Here is a 19,101-nt window from a genome sequence, read left to right as displayed (position 1 = left end):
CAGATTCAAGAGCAGGAAGAGAGGGAAAGGGAATGGTAGAGGGTAGTAGTGGAACAGCAAGAAGAGGAACAGGAGAAGTAGAATAGGAGTAGCTATGGGAGGAATGAAAACAAAGGAAGAGAAATGGTGGGCGGCAGCAGGGAGAAGGTGAGAAAAGTGTAGAGAGAACAGAGAAGGCAAAGGAAACAGCATAAGAAAAAAAGCACTGAGGTGTAGCAGCACACACTCACAAACACATACACACAACAGACAAAAGGAAAAAAAAAAGAATAGTGATCAAGAAGTCTTACAAATCAACAGTTAATTTCTTCCCACCCACTTTCTTCACTGAAGAATGGCCCATGTGGAATTCAGGATTCCTCAGCTCCCTTCTTAATTTGCCTCCTGTCATTTCTCCTTTACATTTAGTGTCCACCCTGTCATTTACTTTGTACCCATCTTTTCCCTCTTGTAGCCCTTATTGGGACTCTCACCAGAATCCCTTTTTGTTCTTTCAGGGGAGATCTGCTCCCAAATAGCTCTGAGCTGGACCACTGATCCTACCTACTGCAGAAAATCTCATCAGTCTGCTCTGCAGGCTTAGCCTCCTGACATCAGTGCACATATAGCAAAAGTCAGGTGTGCTCAAATCCTCCCTATAACACACTTGTCACCCAAGGGCAGACAGCATCAGCCTGCATCAAAGCCTCTCTGTGGAAATCTCATGGCCCTGGCTAAACCAACACAAATAGCCCAGTGGTAGAGGTCATATCAACCTTACCAAATTTTTGCTACTGTCCAGATGCAGTCATTCCAGGCAGGGTCCATCCAGTGGCACCACTGTATCTCCATACTTTCTCAGGAATGCTGCTCCTTCACAGGTTTCTCTACCTCTACGATCAAGGAAGGAATATTATTCTACTTCATATTTTTAGCCAGTCTAAACAGTGGCTCTGGTTGGTCAGACTGTTCTCTTATTTGAAACTCAGCTAACCCAGCCTTCTGGTTCCCCTTAGAGAAAATGGGGACTCATGGGAGGAGTTGCCATTCAAAACAACCTGTCTTAGTAATAGGGTCTCTTTGATTGTGAGCAAATAAACAACTCTGAAAGAAGAGATGCTTGGATGAAGGTTTTATGTTGGGATAATGATGAGATTTAGAGAGAAATTACACACGCAGGAAAGTGCATTGAAATGGAGGAAAGTAAGGGCAGAAACCATTGATAGTGCATTGGGTGAATGGAGACAGGTACCTCTCCATTCGCAGTGAAGATTTGAATTTATACTCCAACCCAGCCAGTGTAACTAGTGTGCTCAGTAGTTGTACCCAGTCACCTAGAAACTGCAGAAGGAGAAACAGAGTCCAGGATGCTTCCTGCCCCTGAGATCCATGGATTCCTATACCACCAAGTTCAAGGGCCTCACTTTAAACCTAAATAAATAAACTAGCAATTGGGGACACAAGCAACCTACGTGAAAGGTGAGATGACCTGAAGCGTTTGGGACAAAAACACCTTAGTGTTCAGAGGACCAAGGGAAAAGGTTGTTCAATAAAGTGACAATACTTTAAGTAAGGGATCGATGTGTAAATGCCCAGCTCAGAAGGTACAGCAGATTGAGGCCATCTTTCAACTTATCTTTCAGCATTGGAAAGCCTTGGTGATGTCAGCTGTCCTTTCTCCGAAAGGAATCCCTGTCGGAGAATCCCCTAGCAGCCGTCACACAACCTGGCCATGCTGGACTGAGACCTCCACAGTGTGAACTTCCTGCATGATTCCTTTCCCACCTGCAGCTCTTCAATTCCACATCTCTCTGCTTTAGTTAGACTCACCCCGAAGATCTGAGTCTGGTGGCTTTCAACTGTGCTGTTTCAGAGTTCTGCACTGCTTTCTCTGGGACAGCTTTGCTCTCAATCTGTGAACATTACTTTGGGGCCTTCACACAGCAGCAAAGTCTGTGAAAAATGGTGACTATCCTGTTAGCCACCCTCCTCCAGCCCTGTCTAATGTTCCACCTGAGGTCTATGGCCTCCCCCTGAGGATGCCCAGAGGGAAGACCATTTTCCACTGAGTGGAAACTGTCTAGTGTACCCGACCAGCTAAAAGAATCTGGGCCACAAATGAAGCTGGAACTGGAGCTCTGCAGGGTGTAGAGCAGAAGGACAGGCAGACTGGCACTTTGGGTTCTCTTCAGAGGTAACTGAAAATTTGAGGACAAGCTGAAGGTGTTACATCCTGCAGAATAGGTGGCTCTTTTTTGTGGAGGAAGAGGGCTGGTGGGATTGTCCTCAGGAGGTGTGCATGGTGGACTAGCCAAAAGCATCATTTTTGATTCCACACTTCTGGTATTCTCCTTTATGTTTTCATGGATGAGCAGGTAGGTGCCATGGCTTCATTGAATGCAATGTTCTTTCTTTTTAATACCAGCTACCGTGTACACCATGTTGCAAATGACTGTGACAATAATGGGGTCCAGCTTGCTGGGCAGTTGCTAATCAGGAAGCAGGCCAAATCCCACACTTAGGGCCAGCCATGGGTGCTCCATTATCTCCTCAATAGCAGGCCTCAGATTGAAGCCCACAGTCAGCAGTTTAGGAAGGAGATCACGTCCCATTGCAGTTGGTAAAGGGGACCGGTGTACCTGGCCTCTAGGATTTGTTTCCATATCTGAGTCATCTTATTCTCCTCAAATGGGAACTTTCCCATTGTCATCATATACAAAAGCACACCTAAGTCCCCAAATGTCCACCTTGTACCCACTGAACATGTTTTGTAGGATCATTTCAGGGGGGTGGAATAGTAAGGCTCCACAAACCCCCTTTAGCAACTGTCCTGGGGTCACCCTGAAACGTCAAAATCACTGACCTTAACATTGCCATTGGTGTCGAACAGGACGTTGTTGGCCGTCAGGTCTAGGTGTGCAATTCAGTTCTCTTGAAGGTAGTGAACGGCACTCGTGATCTGCTTGAACAACCTCTTGGCTTCATACTGGAATAGGCGTATGCAAGAGGATTTATTGACTCCACCCCAAGAGATGGCCCTGAGTGGCCAGCTCAGTGACAAGGAGTCTTCATCCTCCATCACCTGGAACAATTGGATGATGTGTGGGTGACGTACACTTTTCACAATGGTTACTTCGTTTTCTTTTTTCTGTTTGGTCTGGTCGTGGGGACTGAACTCTGGGCCTGGGCACCGTCCCTCAGCTCTTCAGCTCAAGGCTAGCACTCTACTACTTGAGCCACAGGGCCACTTCTGGCTTTTTTCTTATGTGGTGCTGAGGAATCGAACCCAGGGCCCCAGGCATGCAAGGCAAACGCTCTACCACTGAGCCAACTTCCCACCTGCTACCTCGTTTTCTATCTCATGACTTTTCAGATCTTTCCTTGGGAGAACTTTGACTGCCACTGTGGTGTCAGTGAGGCAGTGATGGGCCAGCTTCTCATAGACACAGCTGCAGTAACCGATAATCTTTGTCAAGTTGTACTGTGCAATGACAGTGATCTCCCCCTCCCTGGGGGAGGAACTAAAGTTGTACATTAACACCTTGTCCCTGGGATGGCAAGTAATCAAGCTTAAGAATTACCTAAGATGATCTAAATGAAGTGGACAACTAATAAATCTTAAGAAACAGAAGGTAACCTACCAACAAACAAGTAAACACAACCCCCAGCTGAATAAATGAAATCCCCAAACCCAAACAACACAACTACCACTCCCCACACCCAAAGAAAGCAATCAAGTAGTTCTGAGTTAGTCCATCAGGTCACCGGAGTAAAAGCTCCCAGCACTGTAACTGAAAAAGCTGGAGAGCAGCTGCCTCATATGTACCCTGTTGGGCATACCTTCACAATCCTCTGTGATGTCAGGGGGAAATGGACCAATCACAAGTCAGGCCATTGACATCAGTGAGGAAGTGGACCAATCAGAGCCCAGTGCACACCTGCTGGCAGTTAGGTACTTGGTCCAGGAAGTCTGTTGCCAATGACACTGGGCACATGGCAGGATGCTCTTACTGCTACCATGGCAGCCATGTGGAAACCATGAGGACATTGGCCAGTGGCCCTCATGTTTCCTCGGGGTTGGGCATCCTAGGATGGCCATCCTAGGATGGCCCCTGTAAGGACATCACCCAGTGGGGTATTGATGAACCACAGAGAGCGAGACAATCCATGGAGGCACAGTGAGAAGTGAACAAAAGAAGTTTATTTACACCAGAAAGGTGTCTTGAGACTTCCTTGTCTTTTTAGATACCCAGAACCAAGAGCAGCCTCAATCACCAAACCTCCAAACCTCCAATAGGCAGTCCTGACACTCCAACTTTTATTGGTTGGTCTTCAAACCACCAATTAGTTGGTCTGCAAACCTCCAAACCTCAGATCTCCAAAGCCCCAAACCTCCAAACCTCCAAAGGGGAAGGCTTTTCCCTTTCTTCCCTTCCTCCCCCACATGTAGGCCTCTCCACTGTCCACAGGCCTCTCTAGAGGGAGGTCCCAAATGGCCTCCAGAGGAGGCCCTGAATGACCTCCAAAGGAGGCCCCAACAGGCCCTTCAAGGAGGCCCTGAGTGACCTCAGGAGGATGTTCCAAATGGCCCCTCAAGAAGTCCCTGAAGGACTGGGATGGTGGCTCAGTGGTAGAGCTCTTGCCTTGCATGCATAAGGCCCTGGGTTCAATTCCTCAGCACCACATAAGAAAAAAGCCAGAAGTGGCCCTGTGGCTCAAGTGGTAGAGTGCTAGCCTTGAGCTGAAGAGCTGAGGGACGGCGCCCAGGCCCAGAGTTCAGACCCCACGACCAGACCAAACAGAAAAAAGCAAAAAGAAAAAAAATCCAGAAGTGGTGCTGTGGCTCAAGTGGTAGAGCGCTAGCTTTGAGGTGAAGAGCTGAGGGACAGTGCCCAGGCCCTGAGTTTAGGCCCCACGACCGGAACCCCCACCCCCCCAAAAAAGTCCCTGAATAGCTCCTCAAGAAGCCCCAAAGGACCTCTCAAGGAGGTCCCAAATGGCCCCTCAAGAAGCCCCAAATGGCCTCTCAGAGCTTGCCCTGTCCTCCACAGGCCTGCCCTGCCCTACTGTGTCAGGCTTTCCCCTCTTGACATCTCTCCCCCTCCACTCCCAATCCTCTCCTTCCTCCACACTCAATTCCTGCCTCAGGACTTCCGGTCTTTCCTTTACTCTCATCTCTTCAGAACCACTGGTCTCCTCCTTACTCCCCTCTCCACAAGAGACCAGGTGTCCTCAGGACTCCTCCCTCCTCCCTCCCAATGTGTTTTCCCCTAACTTCCCCCCTAGCCTTGGAGCATGCAGCCTATATACACCCAGAAAGGCTGCACCCCTGCCCCACTAATGGCATCAAACTGATATTCATGATCTTCCCCCAAGCAGCCCAAGTCCAATCCCAATAGTCAGCTCCCTATGTGCATGTCTCCAGGAGCATGCCCCTTCCCCTTTTGGTGGCCTGCTCTGCCCCTTTCAGTGGCATGCCCCAGCCATGGCACGCTCCTCCAGTGCCCCTTGGGGTGGTGACATCAGCCTCACAATGCCCTGCTCTGTCCAGTGGCTGGGTCTGTGGAGTTGTGAGGCTTGACTCTTGATGCTGCTCCCCCTCCAGCAGGCCGGACCATGAGGCCACACTATTGTGCCCCACTGATTCCCTGGGTCCCACGGGTTATTACAGACACTATCCTTGTACAGAAATTATAACACTGTCCTTTTCACATAGCATGGTCTACATCTAATTGCAAGAGAGCCTGAGATAAGGAGACTTTGTAAAGATTCAACTCAAAAATTTCTTTCCACTTGAGAAGAGAGACAAGACATCCAAGATGAAGTCATAGTTTTGTCCACATCTGCCATTCTCATTTCTGATTCCAGTTTGTATGGGTCCCTGTGCTGCTTTGTACCTCTTTTTACTGTTTTTGATTCACTTACTCCCTTTTTTAAATCTTTATTTATCCCTCACAGGTTAGAAATAAAGTATCTTGCTTTTATATCTTTTAGTACCGTTGTCTTGAATTTTAATATATCTATAATTGTTCTAATAAAAACCATACACAAAGTATGTCTATCTCAGAAGCAGACTTCTATTTTATGGACCTGAAGTTTATTCTACTTGAGAGGTCTTTTATTCTTTATTTCACTTAGTTATTCATTTATTTTTGGCCATGGAGCTTGAACTCTGGACCTGGGTGCTGTCCCTCAGTTCTTCAGCTAAAGCCTAGCACTCTACCACTTGAGCCATAGTGCCACTTCTGGTTTTCTGGTAGTTTACTGGAGATAACAGTCACATGGACTTTCCTACCTTGGCAAGTATTGAACTGCTATCCTCTCATCTCAGCCTCTTGAGTAGCTAGGATTGTAGGCATGAGGAACCACTACTCAGCAACTTGACAGGTCTTTTTAAGCTAAAAGAATTATTGATGTGTCAGGCACTGGTGGCTCTCATCTGTAATTCTACCTACACAGGAGGCTGAGATCTCAGGATTTCGGTTTGAATTCTGACTGGGCAGAAAAGTCCATGAGACTCTTCTTGACAATGACAAGATAACCTCGTGTCCATATGCCTCAAAATGGTTGAGGGATAGCCTTAAGCAAAAAAGCTCAGGGACAGCACCCAAGCCCTATGTTCCAGGTTAAGGACTGGCAACAACAACAGCATTAAAAAGGAGATGAGTATAATAAAGCCATATTCACAAACACAGAATGCAGAAGGCAGAGGCAGGAGGTTCAGAGATTGAGGCCATCTTGGCCTTTATAGTGAGTTACAGTCCAACCTGGGCTACATAGCAAGACCTAGTTCCAAAAAAATCCCTCTTACCCTAAAACACCCAGGAAGTTCACTTATAGATGAATCTCAGAGAGCTGTTCTTCCATAAACCTATTTCATTTTGTCACATATTGTCACCTACTACTTTATTCTTTCTTTTTATAAAAGTCTCCATAAGTAGTTGCTGACATTTATCATTGTTGGGTCATACATGAGGGTTATTTATACATCCCAAAATACTTTGTCCCTATTCTTTGTTCTTTGAATTCTCTCCCTCCTTTCTTTCCTCTGTTTACCCTTCCTTTTCTTTACTAGTTCCTCCTTTTCTCTTCATTTGCTTGTTGCCCTTATTCCTCCCTTTAGTCTGTCCCTTCCTTCCTTTCTGAGATAGAATTGGGTGATATAGTGCAAGCTGTTCTGGAATTTATGTTCTTCCTGCCTCAGCATTCTGAATGGCAGTACTATAGGAGTACACTGGCATGACTGGAAAATTCCCAAAGGGAGAGAATATTGGATCATTATCTTTTTTCCATAAAGTTCTCCCTAGATTCCCTAGACTCTTCACACACATGAGGCTGTTTCATGTCTTATTTGTCTCTTAGGCTCTTTTCTGAATTTCCTTTTGGTTTCCTGTCCCATTCAGTGGCCCTTAGCCTTGGAGTGGTTCCAACCCTCTCTGAGACAAAGTAGCTTGGGCACAGGCTCATTCAGGCACCGAATATGACAGAGCATAGATGAAATGTAGATTGTCCCTTCCTTTCAGGATCCATAAGCCATTAGCTGAGCAGATCCCCTTAAGGGAACACACTCTGAAAGGAAGTTCCAGGTCAAAACCATACTAATCTCGACAATCCCCTGCAATCTCTCATTTTTCAGATAAGGCCATATCTAGTTATTATTTCTAGTGAATAGAACATGGCAGAAATGAGAGATATCATTTCTCAGATTGCAATATAAATAGCTGTTGCTCTCACAGTAGGATTTCTCTCTCTTGCTCTCTCTTGCTCTCTCCTTCTCTCTCTCATTCTCCTATACCCTTTGCTCTGGGTGAAACAAATGCATGTGTGAGCAGTGTATGAGAAGGCCCCAGAACAAGGAGCTGCAGCTTCCAGATGACAGTTGGAAGACATGAGTGGGAAATAGTCAAGCCTGGAAATGACTCTGACTTAAGTCCAGGTTTTGAATCTATCTATTTTGGTTTCTGAATAATAATCAGCTGGGCACAACTTCCCCAATGAGAAAATAATACCCAAAGGCGGCAGGTGGCCATTCCTATAGACTATGCAGAAACCATGTCCTGAATGGCAAAAAGTAGACTTTTTCCCTAGTCTGTGATGCCTCAGCAGACAGTGTCCTCCAGTTAAGTCTCTCATTCTTATCATGCAACAAAACCAGTCTGCTGCATCTTTCCACTGCAGATGAGTGCCCTGCAGTGATTTAAACCATGATCAGAAAGAGGATGAGACCACCTTGGTAAAATGTATCCAGCTGTAACAAGGTCAGTAACAGGGGATGGTACATTCTCAACTCCCTTTACTGCACGCAGGACCAAAGACTGTGGTTCCAAATAGCATGCCCTTTGGATTTGTGAGACAGAAATCTTGACTTCTATCCAGAAAGATGGGCAAAGAAAAAGAGGTCCTTGGCTAGATTTCTCATTACAGGGCAGTTTGATAACAGATGAGACCAAGACTCACAGGTACTATATCTCTGCAGAAACCGGTCCCCAAAGAAGAGTGATGGATGGAAGTCACTTTGGAGAGAGTGAGTGAGTTTCAAAGTGGTGCTGACTAGTATCTGGGGATGGCCCCTGGCTTCTGGCTTGATTAACCATCTCTGCTAAGTTTGTCTGAAGATGTATAAGCACAGGCTTTCTAAACCATAGAGATAAATGATACACACAAACAAACACTCCCACAGAGCAGGTGATATGTCAAACATGTCCATTCCAAGTCGATTGACCTGAATCAACACTTCAACTATTTCAGTGTTTATAAAAGTGCCTATGAGCCAGGTGCTGGTGGCTCATGTCTGTAATCCTAGCTACTCAGGATGCTGAGACCTGAGGATGATGGTTCAAAGTCAGCCTGGACAGGAACTGTCCAGGAACTTTTCTCTCTAATAAATCACTCAGAATGCTGGAAGTGTCATGGTTGTTCAAATGGTAGAGTGCTCGCCTTGAGCTGAAGAGCTGAGGGACAGTGCTCAGGCCCAGAGTTCAAGCCCCACAACCACCAAAAAAAAAGAAAATCTGTAAGAAAATATCAATAATGCTTTTTGAATGCAAAAAATGATACCTGTTGTTGCAGAGAATAATTTCACATGTTTGAAATCTCCTAATCTTGGTTTTCTATTGTGTAAGGATCACCAAAATCTATCTACACTGGTTCATTTTATTCTTTTTCTTTTTCGGGTCCAGTTGTGGGCCTGAACTCTGGGCCTGGGCGCTGTTCCTCAGCTCTTCAGCTCAAGGCTAGCTCTCTTACCACTTGAGCCCAGCGCCACTTCCGGCTTTTTTCTCTTTTTTCTTATGTGGTGCTGAGGAATCGAACCCAGGGCCTCAAGCATGCAAGGCAAGTGCTCTACCACTGAGCCACCTTCCCAGCCCCTGGTTCATTTTATTCTTAAGAATCATCCCAAGAATTGTGTTTTATTTATTATTATTCAAACACACACACAGGATTGCAGCTTAAAATTACAAGTCAGGTATTTAAGTGTGGAATCTAGAATTGGAACCCAGCTCCAACCACACTCATGTGTACTACTCTATGAAGAGGAATGCAAGCAAGCAAATACTTGATGTTGGTGTTTTTGTTTTAATTTTGCTGTACCACTTGAATAACAGCTCCACTTCTGGCCTTTTGGTGATCAATTGGCAATAATAGTCTTAATGGTCTTTCCTAACTGGTTCACTTCCAACTGTGATCTTCAGATCTCAGCCTCGTGAGTAGCTCTGCTTTAGGTGCTTGGCTTTCCCTGAAAGCCAAAATGAATTTATAGCTCTAAAAGAGGATGGGGCAGGAGTGGGAGGGAGGATATATCTGATTTGGTAGCCAAGCTCCAAGAGCCAAGTATCACTTTTTTCACCCATTTAGACTTAGAAAGATATGCATATCTAGATATAAACATTTTTATAGACATGACTACAGAACATGACTTAAATGTGGAAATATACGGGTGAAATGGAGGGAGAATGATAAGGTATAAATAAGATTAAAATACATTGTGACTAGGTAAGAAAATGGTGTAAGGAGACACACTGAAAGCTACTGAATGTGGTGGTAGAGGAGTATGGAAACAAAGCATAATCAAAGAGGTGAATCTGACTAAATTATAATACATGTACTGGTGAAAAAGCATATAGAAACCCCACTGTTGCCTTAAGTTACACTAAAAATATGAAAACAAACTGAATGATAGGAAAGCAAAATATGAGGGAAGGCCAAGAGGGAAGCTGAATGAGGGTGAATACGGTATGAGTGTATTAAAAGAGAACAAAGAAACCTGTTGAGATTTGGAGAGAGAGAGAGAGAGAGAGAGAGAGAGAGAGAGAGAGAGAGAGAGAGAGAGAGAGAGAGAGAGAGAGAGAGAGAGAGAGAGAGAGAGAGGGAGAGAGGGAGAGAGGGAGAGAGGAGAGAGAGAGGGAGGGAGAAAGAGAGAGAGAGAGAGAGAGAGCTTGAATACAGGATCCAGCAGGCACTGTTACTTAGCTTTTCTGCTCAAAGATATTGTTCTATCCCTTGATCCACAGCTCCAATTCTGGCTTCTTGATAATTAGTTGGAAATAAGTGTCTCACAAACTTTTCTGTCCCAGTTGGCTTTCAATCAAGATCCTTGGATTTCAGCCTTCTGAGTATCTAGGATTGCAGGCATGAACCACTAGTGCCTGCCTACATTTGTTTCAAGGATGGAATGAAAGAAAGTGATGGAGGAGTGAGTTTAACTGAGATGCAGTGTATGCATGCATGGAAATAGCACGAGACCTTTCTTTCTTTCTTTCTTTTTCTTTTGATCGGTCGTGGGGCTTGAACTCTGGGCTTGGGTGCTGTCCTTACACTCTTCAGATCAAGCTGAGCACCATACCACTTGAGCCACAGTGCCACTTCTGTTTTTTTTTTTCTCGTGGTTGGTTGGATATAAGAGTCTCAAGGACTTTCCTGCCCAGGCTGGCTTTGAACCACGATCCTCAGATCTCAGCTTCCTGAGTAGCTAGGATTACAGGAGTGAGCCACCGGCACTCGGTGAGACCTTTCTTTAGAAAACTAATTACATGGTAATAAGAATCGTCTTTAAAAAGAGTTTGTTCTGGGTGCCAGTAACTCACTCCTATAACCCTAGGTACTCAAGAGGCTGAGATCTGAAGATCACAGTTTGAAGTGAAACCAGGCAGGAAAGAACATTAAGCCTCGTATGGGCATTGTAGGAAAGTGGACTAGTCCCAGGAGGTGGTGGCCATGCAATGATAATGGTCCCTTGGCATTCTGGTGACAACTCTGCTCAAATCCAGATGTCCTGAGCTCCTGGGGAATGGTCTGTGAAAAGATAGAGAAAATAAGGTTGTTGATGTAAGTTTCACAGGAAGTGTAAAAGACTCATGTGAGCCAAAATGACATCCTTTTTCTAATCCTAGACTTCTCTGAATTATCAGTATGCCATTGTGCCCTGTGAATCTCTTAGTGGATATCTATTGTGTACAAGGCAGGACTTCATCCCCACTGTCAACTCCTTTCTCCAAGTCTCCATTTTTTCTTGTATCAGCAGGAGTAATGGACCTCCTCTTACCATGGCTTCCAGTCCCTGGTGGGGAGGAGGATCAAGAGGAGGGGTACTTCCTGGCAATGAGGGCGTTCCCATGATGGCACCTCAACAAAGCACATGCAGACCAGGAAGACAGAGGTCCACAGGCAAAGAGACATCACTGTAGCAGGTGCAGTGCCAGTTTGGGAAAGGTGGCAATGAATGTGGCTCCAGTTCCATGACCACCAGTGGTAACGGCAGAACTGACCAACCCCGGAGCGATACTGGGGAGTGGTAGCAAGGAGGCCTCTGAGACAGCCCAACCCCCCTTTATTCTCTGTGGGGCTCTAGGGCGCCTTAGTCAATGTCTATGTAGCTCTGCAAGTGTGTTCCCAAGTCCCTTCACCCAGTTTAAGGTCCTTTCACACACACTTACAGTCCCTTGACCTGCGCTTCCGGTCCTATGAGTGTGTGTGTCTGTGTTTGTGTGTTTGTGTGTGTGTGTGTGTGCATGCACGTGCACACACACACACACACACACACACACACACACACACTCACATGCATACGTGCATGTGTGTGAAGTGTCCCACTTACCTTGAACTAGCCCGAGACCGGGAGGCCATCACACACATATTGCAGTCACATGCCCACATGGACTATGAGGATGGTGATGCATGCACTCAGTCTGAAGACACCCTAGGTTTCTCATCCCAGCAACAGGTGCAGCACCAGTTGGGGGAGGACAACAACGAACACGGCCTAGGTTGTGAGACTGCTGGTGGATGCAGTGGATTCAAGCAGCCTCGGGCTGGACCCAGGAGACAATGCAGGGCAGATTCTCAGCTTCCCGCTTCTTTTTTGGGTGGCTACTGTGGTCATACCCATGCAGGCTCATCCAGGTGGGTGTACATGTATGCGCGTCTGTGCATGCATGTCCCTCACCAGCGTGCATGATTATGCGCATTGCATGTGCATTCACTTGACCCTGTGCACATGCCCTTCCCTCACACTTCTGGGCTGGGCTTCTAAACCTCCTGATAAGCTGGAGGTTTAACAAAAGGGATGCGAATGTCACTTAGTGGTACAGTGCTTGTCTAGCATATGCATGAAACCCTGGGTTCGATTCCTAAGTACCACATAAACAGCAGAAAGCTGGAAGTGGCTCAAGTGGTAGAGCGTTGGCCTTGAGCACAGCAAGGCTCAATGACAGTGCCCGGGCCCTGAGTTCAACCCCAAGACTGGCAAAAAAAAAAAAAAAAGAACAAAGCTCACTAGAAAACAGAGTACAAAATCTACTTTATAGATAGTGCTCCAACCAAGCAGGGTGCCCTGCTGCATCCTTCACTGGATGTTTTCCAATACAATCTGGGAAAGTCTCACCTCAGGTCTGGATTCCAGCAGTCATGGGTCCTCCAGCCTCTCAGGAGATATAGAAGCCCAGCCAGGAAGTGTGAAGGAAGGGCACGCATGCACACAAACTGTGACGGTACAAACGTGCAATGGGCATGAGCCCAAATGCTGGTGAGGGATACGCATGCGCACACACATGCGCACAGTCCCAGATGAGTCTGGAAGCACACAACCATAGCGGCCACACAAGAAGGAAGCAGGAGGCTCGGAGTCTGCCCTGCATCCTCTCCCGGTTCTGCCCAGAGGCTACTTGGTTCCACTGCATCCACTGTGTCCATCGACAGTCTCAGGATCCAGGCCATGTTTGCTACCATCCTCCTGCAGCTGGTGGGGCACCTGCTGCTGGCACAAGAAACCCAAGGATCTCTTCGCCCTGGCTGCATGGATCTCCGTCCTCCTAGTCCCTGTGGGTGTGTGACCATGCATGCATGTAATGCCCACCCAGAGTAGGGCTGGTTCGAGGTAAGTGGTCCACTTCACCCCACCCCTTCTTCAGCTAAGGGTTAGCTCTCTACCACTTGAGCCACAGTGCCACTTCTGGCTTTCTGGTGGTTTATGGGAGATAAGAATCTAATGGACTTTCCTGCCTGGACATTCTTTTATTTGGGGGGGGTGTCCAGTCGTGGGGCCTTAACTCTGGGCCTGGGCACTGTCCCTCAGCACTTCAGCTCAGCTAGCACTCTTCCACTTGAGCCACAGCACCACTTCTGACTTTTTTCTTTTTGCTTATGTGGTGCTGAGGAATTGAACCCAGGGCCTCAGGCATGTAAGGCAAATGCTCTACCACTGAGCCACCTTCTCAGTCCCCTACCTGGACATTCTTTCAATTGCTATCCTCAAATCTTAGCCTCTTGAGTAGCTAGGATTGCAGGCATGCGCTACCACTGCCCAGCTATCTCACAGGTCTTCTTAAAGGAAAAGAATTAATAATGCATTAGGCATTGGTGGCTCCCACCTGTAATTCTAGTTACTCAGGAGGCTGAGATTTGAGAATCTCTGTTTAAATCCAGCCTAGGCAGCAAAGTTCATGAGACTCTTCTCAACAATTAATCACCAGAAACTGCAAATGGCCCTGTGCCTCAAAGTGGGAGAGAGCTAACCTTAAGCAAAAAAGCTCAGGGACAGGGTCCATTCTCTGTGTTCCAGGCCCAGGACTGGCAAGAACAGCAGCATTAAAAATGAGCTGGGTGTAATAAAGCCATACTCACAAACACAGAATGCAGAAGACAGAGGCAGGAAGTTTATGGATTGAGGACAGCTTGGCCTATATAGTGAGTTCCAGTCCAACCTGGGCTACATAGTAAGACTTAGTTCCAAATCCATTCCCCTATGACCCCAAAAGCACCCAGTAAGTTCACTCACAGAAGAATCTCAGAGAGCTGTTCCTCCATACTACTTTATTCTTTCTTTTTGAAAAAGTCTCCATAAGTAGTTGCTGACATTTATCATTGTTGAGTCATACATGAGGGGTATTTAGACATCCCAACATATACTTTTTCCCTATTCTTGGTTTTTATTCTCTTCCCTTCCTTCTTTCCTCTGTTTACCCCTACCTTTTCTTTACTAGTTCCTCCTTTTCTCTTTTCTTGCACTTTTCCTCCCTTTTGTGTCTCTTCCTTCCTTTCTGAGATAGAATTGGGTGATATAGCCCAAGCTATTCTAGAATTTATGTTCTTCCTGCCTCAGCATACTGATTGGCAGTACTACAGGAGTACACTGGCATGACAAATTCCCAATGCAGAGAATACTGGACCATTAACTTTTCCATAAAGTTCTCCCTTGATTCTAGACTCTTCACATGCATTAGGCTGTTTCATGTCCTCTTTATCTTTTAAGCTCTTTTCTGAATTTCCTTTTTTTTCCTGTCCCATTAAGTGGCCCTTAGTCTTGAGGTGGCTTCAACCAGTGCCAGGCACACCCAACCCTCTCTAAGACCATGAATCTTGCGCACAGACTCATTCAGGCACTGGATATGACAAGAGCATAGATGAGGTATAGATTATCCCTTCATTTCAGGACTTATCAGGATTAACTGTGCAGGTCCCTTTAATCCCAGGTCAAAAACCACACCAGGACTGACAATTGCCTGCAATCTCTCATTTTTTAGATGTGGCCACATCTAGCTTATTGGTTCTAGTGAATAGAACGTGGAAGAAATGAGAGATATTACTTCTCAGCTTGCAATATAAATAGCTGTTACTCTCACAGTGGGATATTTCTCTTACTCTCTCACTCTCTCTTGCTCTCTCTCATTCTCTTTCATCCTTTGCTGTGGTCAAAACAACTCCATGTGTGAGGAGTCTATGGAGAAGGCCCCATGACAAGGAGCAGGAAGTAGTCAAGCCTGGAAATGATTTATGTACAGGCTTTGAATCTATCTCTTTTTGTTTCTGAATAAAAATAGACAACTAATGAGCTGGGCACAACTTCTCAAATGAGAAAATAATATCCAAAGGTGGCAGATGGACATTCTTACAGATTAAGCAGAAACCAATCCCAAATGGCAAAAAGTCGATTGTTTCAAGTCTCTGATGGCTTAACAGACAGTCTCCTCCAGCAAAGTCCCTCATTCTTATCATGCAACAGAAGAAAGCTGCCTTATCTTTCCACTGCAGACCAGTGCCCTGCAGTAATTGAAACAATGGCCATAAAGAGGATGCAATCACCTTGGTAAAATGTATCCAACTGTAACAAGGTCAACTGGAGGTGATGTTACATTCTGAACTTTACTGCACAGAGGAGCAGACACTGGTTCCAAATAGCATGCCCTTTTGCTTTGTGAAATAGAAATCTTAACTTCCATCTAGAAAGGTGGGACAGAGAAAAGAGGTCCTCGGAAACACAACAAATCAAAGAAAGTTTGGACAAATGGGATTGCATAAAGTTGCAGAGCTTCTGCAGGGCAAATGACATAGCTAGCAAGACCAATAGAAAGCCCACGGATTGGGAGAAGATCTTTACTAGCCATACAACGGACAAGGGTCTCATATCTAAAATATACTTGGAACTCAAAAAATTAAACCCCCCAACAACAAATCCTCAAAGAAACAACTGCCCAATAAATAAGTGGGCGAAAGACTTAAAGAGAAGCTTCTCTGAAGAAGAAAGAAGGATGGCCAAAAACACATGAAGAAAATGTTCAACATCCCTAGCCATAAAAGAAATGCAAATCAAAACAACATTGAGATATCACCTCACTCCAATTAGAACAGCAAAATCAAGAACTCTAACAACAACAGATGCTGGAGGGGATGTGGACAGAAAGGAACCTTACTTCATTGTTGGTGGGAATGTAAACTTGTTCAACCACTTTGGAAAGCAGTATGGAGGTTCCTCAAAAGACTTCACATAGAACTCCCCTATGACCCAGCAATCCCACTTTTGGGCATTTACCCAAATGTTTACAAACAAGACTACACTAAAGCTACCAGCACAACTATGTTTATTGCAGCATTATTTACCATAGCTAAGATATGGAACCAACCCAGATGCCCCTCAGTAGATGAATGGATCAAGAAAATGTGGTATATATACACAATGGAATTCTATGCCTCCATCAGAAAGAATGACACTGCCCCATTTGTTAGGAAATGGAAAAACTTGGAAAAAATTATATTAAGTGAAGTAAGCCAGGCCCAAAGAAACATAGGTCCCATGGTTTCCCTTATTTGCAATATCTAGTATATGTATGAGTCAAGCAGAAAAGGTCAGATAATGTGATGTCAGGAAAATGAACCCTTAGATGTGTATTTTAATGTTTTTTTCTTTCATGCATGTGTTTCTAATGCATTTATAAGATTATCTCTTTGTTGCTCTGTATGTCCCTCCCCCACAGTTTAACCCCTGCTTTCACTATATTTGATGTCAGTATAACTTGTGGAGGAGATGGGGAAAAACCAGTTGCTTAAGCATACAGGTGGACCTGTTGCAACAATGAGAAGTACAAGTTGTCATGTCCAAAATGAGCTTTACAATGTCGGTGCGGGGGGGGGAGAGGGGGGAAGGAGAAGGATTGGGACTGGGGGGGAGGGGGGAGGCTGGGAAGTGATGTGAAGGGTAAACAAAGGAGTAGGCTGCAATGCTTGTTAAGAAGTGTACGCATTATCCTGCCCATGCAATTGTAACCCCTCTGTACAGTATGTTCACAAATAAAATAAAATAAAATTTTTTTAAAAAAGAAAAGGAGGTCCTTGGCTAGGCTTTTCATGACAGAGCACTTTGATACCCGACAAGGCCACAGAGTCACAGGTACTGTAACTCTGCAGAGACCTGTCCCCAAAGAAGAGTGATGGATGTAAGTGAGCTCTGAGAAAATGAGTTTCACAGTATCGCTGACTAACATCTGTGGATGGCCCTGGCTTGATTACCCATCGCTGATAAGTGTGTCTCTGATAAGTGTGTCTGGAGATGACTAAGCACAGGCTTTCTAAATCAAAGAGATAAATGACAAACCCAAATAACAACTCCCGCAGAGCAGGCAATATATCAACCTTTTCCATTCCAGTCAATTGACCTGATTGAATAGTTCAAGTACTTGAGTGTTTATAAAAGTGCCTATGTGCTGGGCACTGATGGCTCAAGCCTTTAATCCTAGCTATTCTGGAGGCTGAGATGTGAAGATCACTGTTCAAAGCCAGCCCTGGGAGGAAAGTCTGTGGGACTCTTATCTCCAACAAATCACTCAGGAAACTGGCGGCATCACTTTGGCTCACATGGTAGAGTGCTGTCCTTGAGCTGAAGAACTGAGGGACAGAGATCAGGCCCAGAGTTCAAGCCCCATGATAAAAAAAAAAGTGCCTATGAATCAGTTCTTACATGTTGCTTTTCCCATATCGAAAATCTGTAAGAACACATCTGTAATGCTTTTGGAATGCAAAAAAGTTACCTGATGTTGCAGATAATAATTACACAGCATGTTTGGAATCTCCAAATCTTGGTTTCCTATTGGGTAAAGATGACCTAAAGCTATCTACACCATTTCATTTTACTCTTAATAATCATCCTAAGAATGGTGTTTTATTATTATTCAAACACCTACACAGGATTTCAGCTGAAAATTACAAGTCAGGTATTTAAGAGTGGAATCTAGAATTTGAACCCAGATCCAAACACACTCATGTCCACTAATCTATGAAAGAATGCAAGCAAGCAAATACTGATTTATGTACATTGCTTTCCCTGAAAGCCAAAATAAATTTACAGTTCTAAAAGAGGATGGGAGGTGGGGATGGAGGATGTGTCTGATTTGTTAGCCAAGATCCAAAAGCCAAGTGTCACATTTTTTCACCCATCTAGACTTAGAAAGATATGCATATCTAGTTACAAGCATATTTTTATAGACATGACTAGAGAACATGATTTCAATGTGGAACTATATGGGGATGAAAGGGAGGGAGAATGATGGAGTACAAATAAGATTAAATACATTGTGACTATGTAAAAAGATGGTGTAAGGAGACACACTGAAACCTACTGAATGTGCTGGTAGAGGGGTATGGAAACAAAGCATAATATAAGAGGTGAATCTGACTAAATTATAATATATGTACTGGTGAAAAAGCATATAGAAAGCTCACTGTTAAATTACACTAAAAAATGAAAACAAAAGGAATGACAGGAAAGCAAAATATGAGGGAAGGCCAGGAGGGAAGCTGAATGAGGGCAAATACGATACAAATAATTATGAGTGTATTAAAATAGAAAAATGAAACCTGTTGATATTGGTTTGGAGAGAGGGGCGGGGAGGGGTGCTTGAACTCAGGATCCAGCAGGCCCTGTTCCTTAGCAATTCTGCTCAAAGCTATTGTTCTATTCCTTGATCCACAGCTCCACTTCTGGCTTCTTGATAATTAATTGGAGATAAGTATCTCACATAATTTTCTGTCCCAGCTGGCTTTGAATCAAGATCCTCCAGTCTCAGTCTTCTGAGTATCTAGGATTACAGGTATGAACCACCAGTGCCTGCCTACATTTGTTTCAAGGAGGGAATAAAAGAAAGTGATGGAAGAGAATGTTTAACTGAAATGGATTGTATGCAAGTATGGAACTATCACGAGACCTTTCCTTAGACAACTAATTACATGCTAATAAGAATGGTCTTTAAAAAAAGTTTGTTCTGGGTACCAGTAATTCACTCATATAACCCTAAATACTCAAGATCACAGTTTGAAGTGAACACAGGCAGAAAAGATCATTAAGACACTTATTGCCGA

Source organism: Dipodomys merriami, unplaced genomic scaffold, assembly GCF_024711535.1.
Source record: "Dipodomys merriami isolate MVZ:Mamm:240054 unplaced genomic scaffold, mDipMer1.0.p SCAF_459, whole genome shotgun sequence".
NCBI classification, from domain to species: Eukaryota; Metazoa; Chordata; class Mammalia; order Rodentia; family Heteromyidae; genus Dipodomys; species Dipodomys merriami.
The sequence above is the reverse complement of the archived record's forward strand: the minus strand, read 5'-3'. Positions refer to the sequence as shown.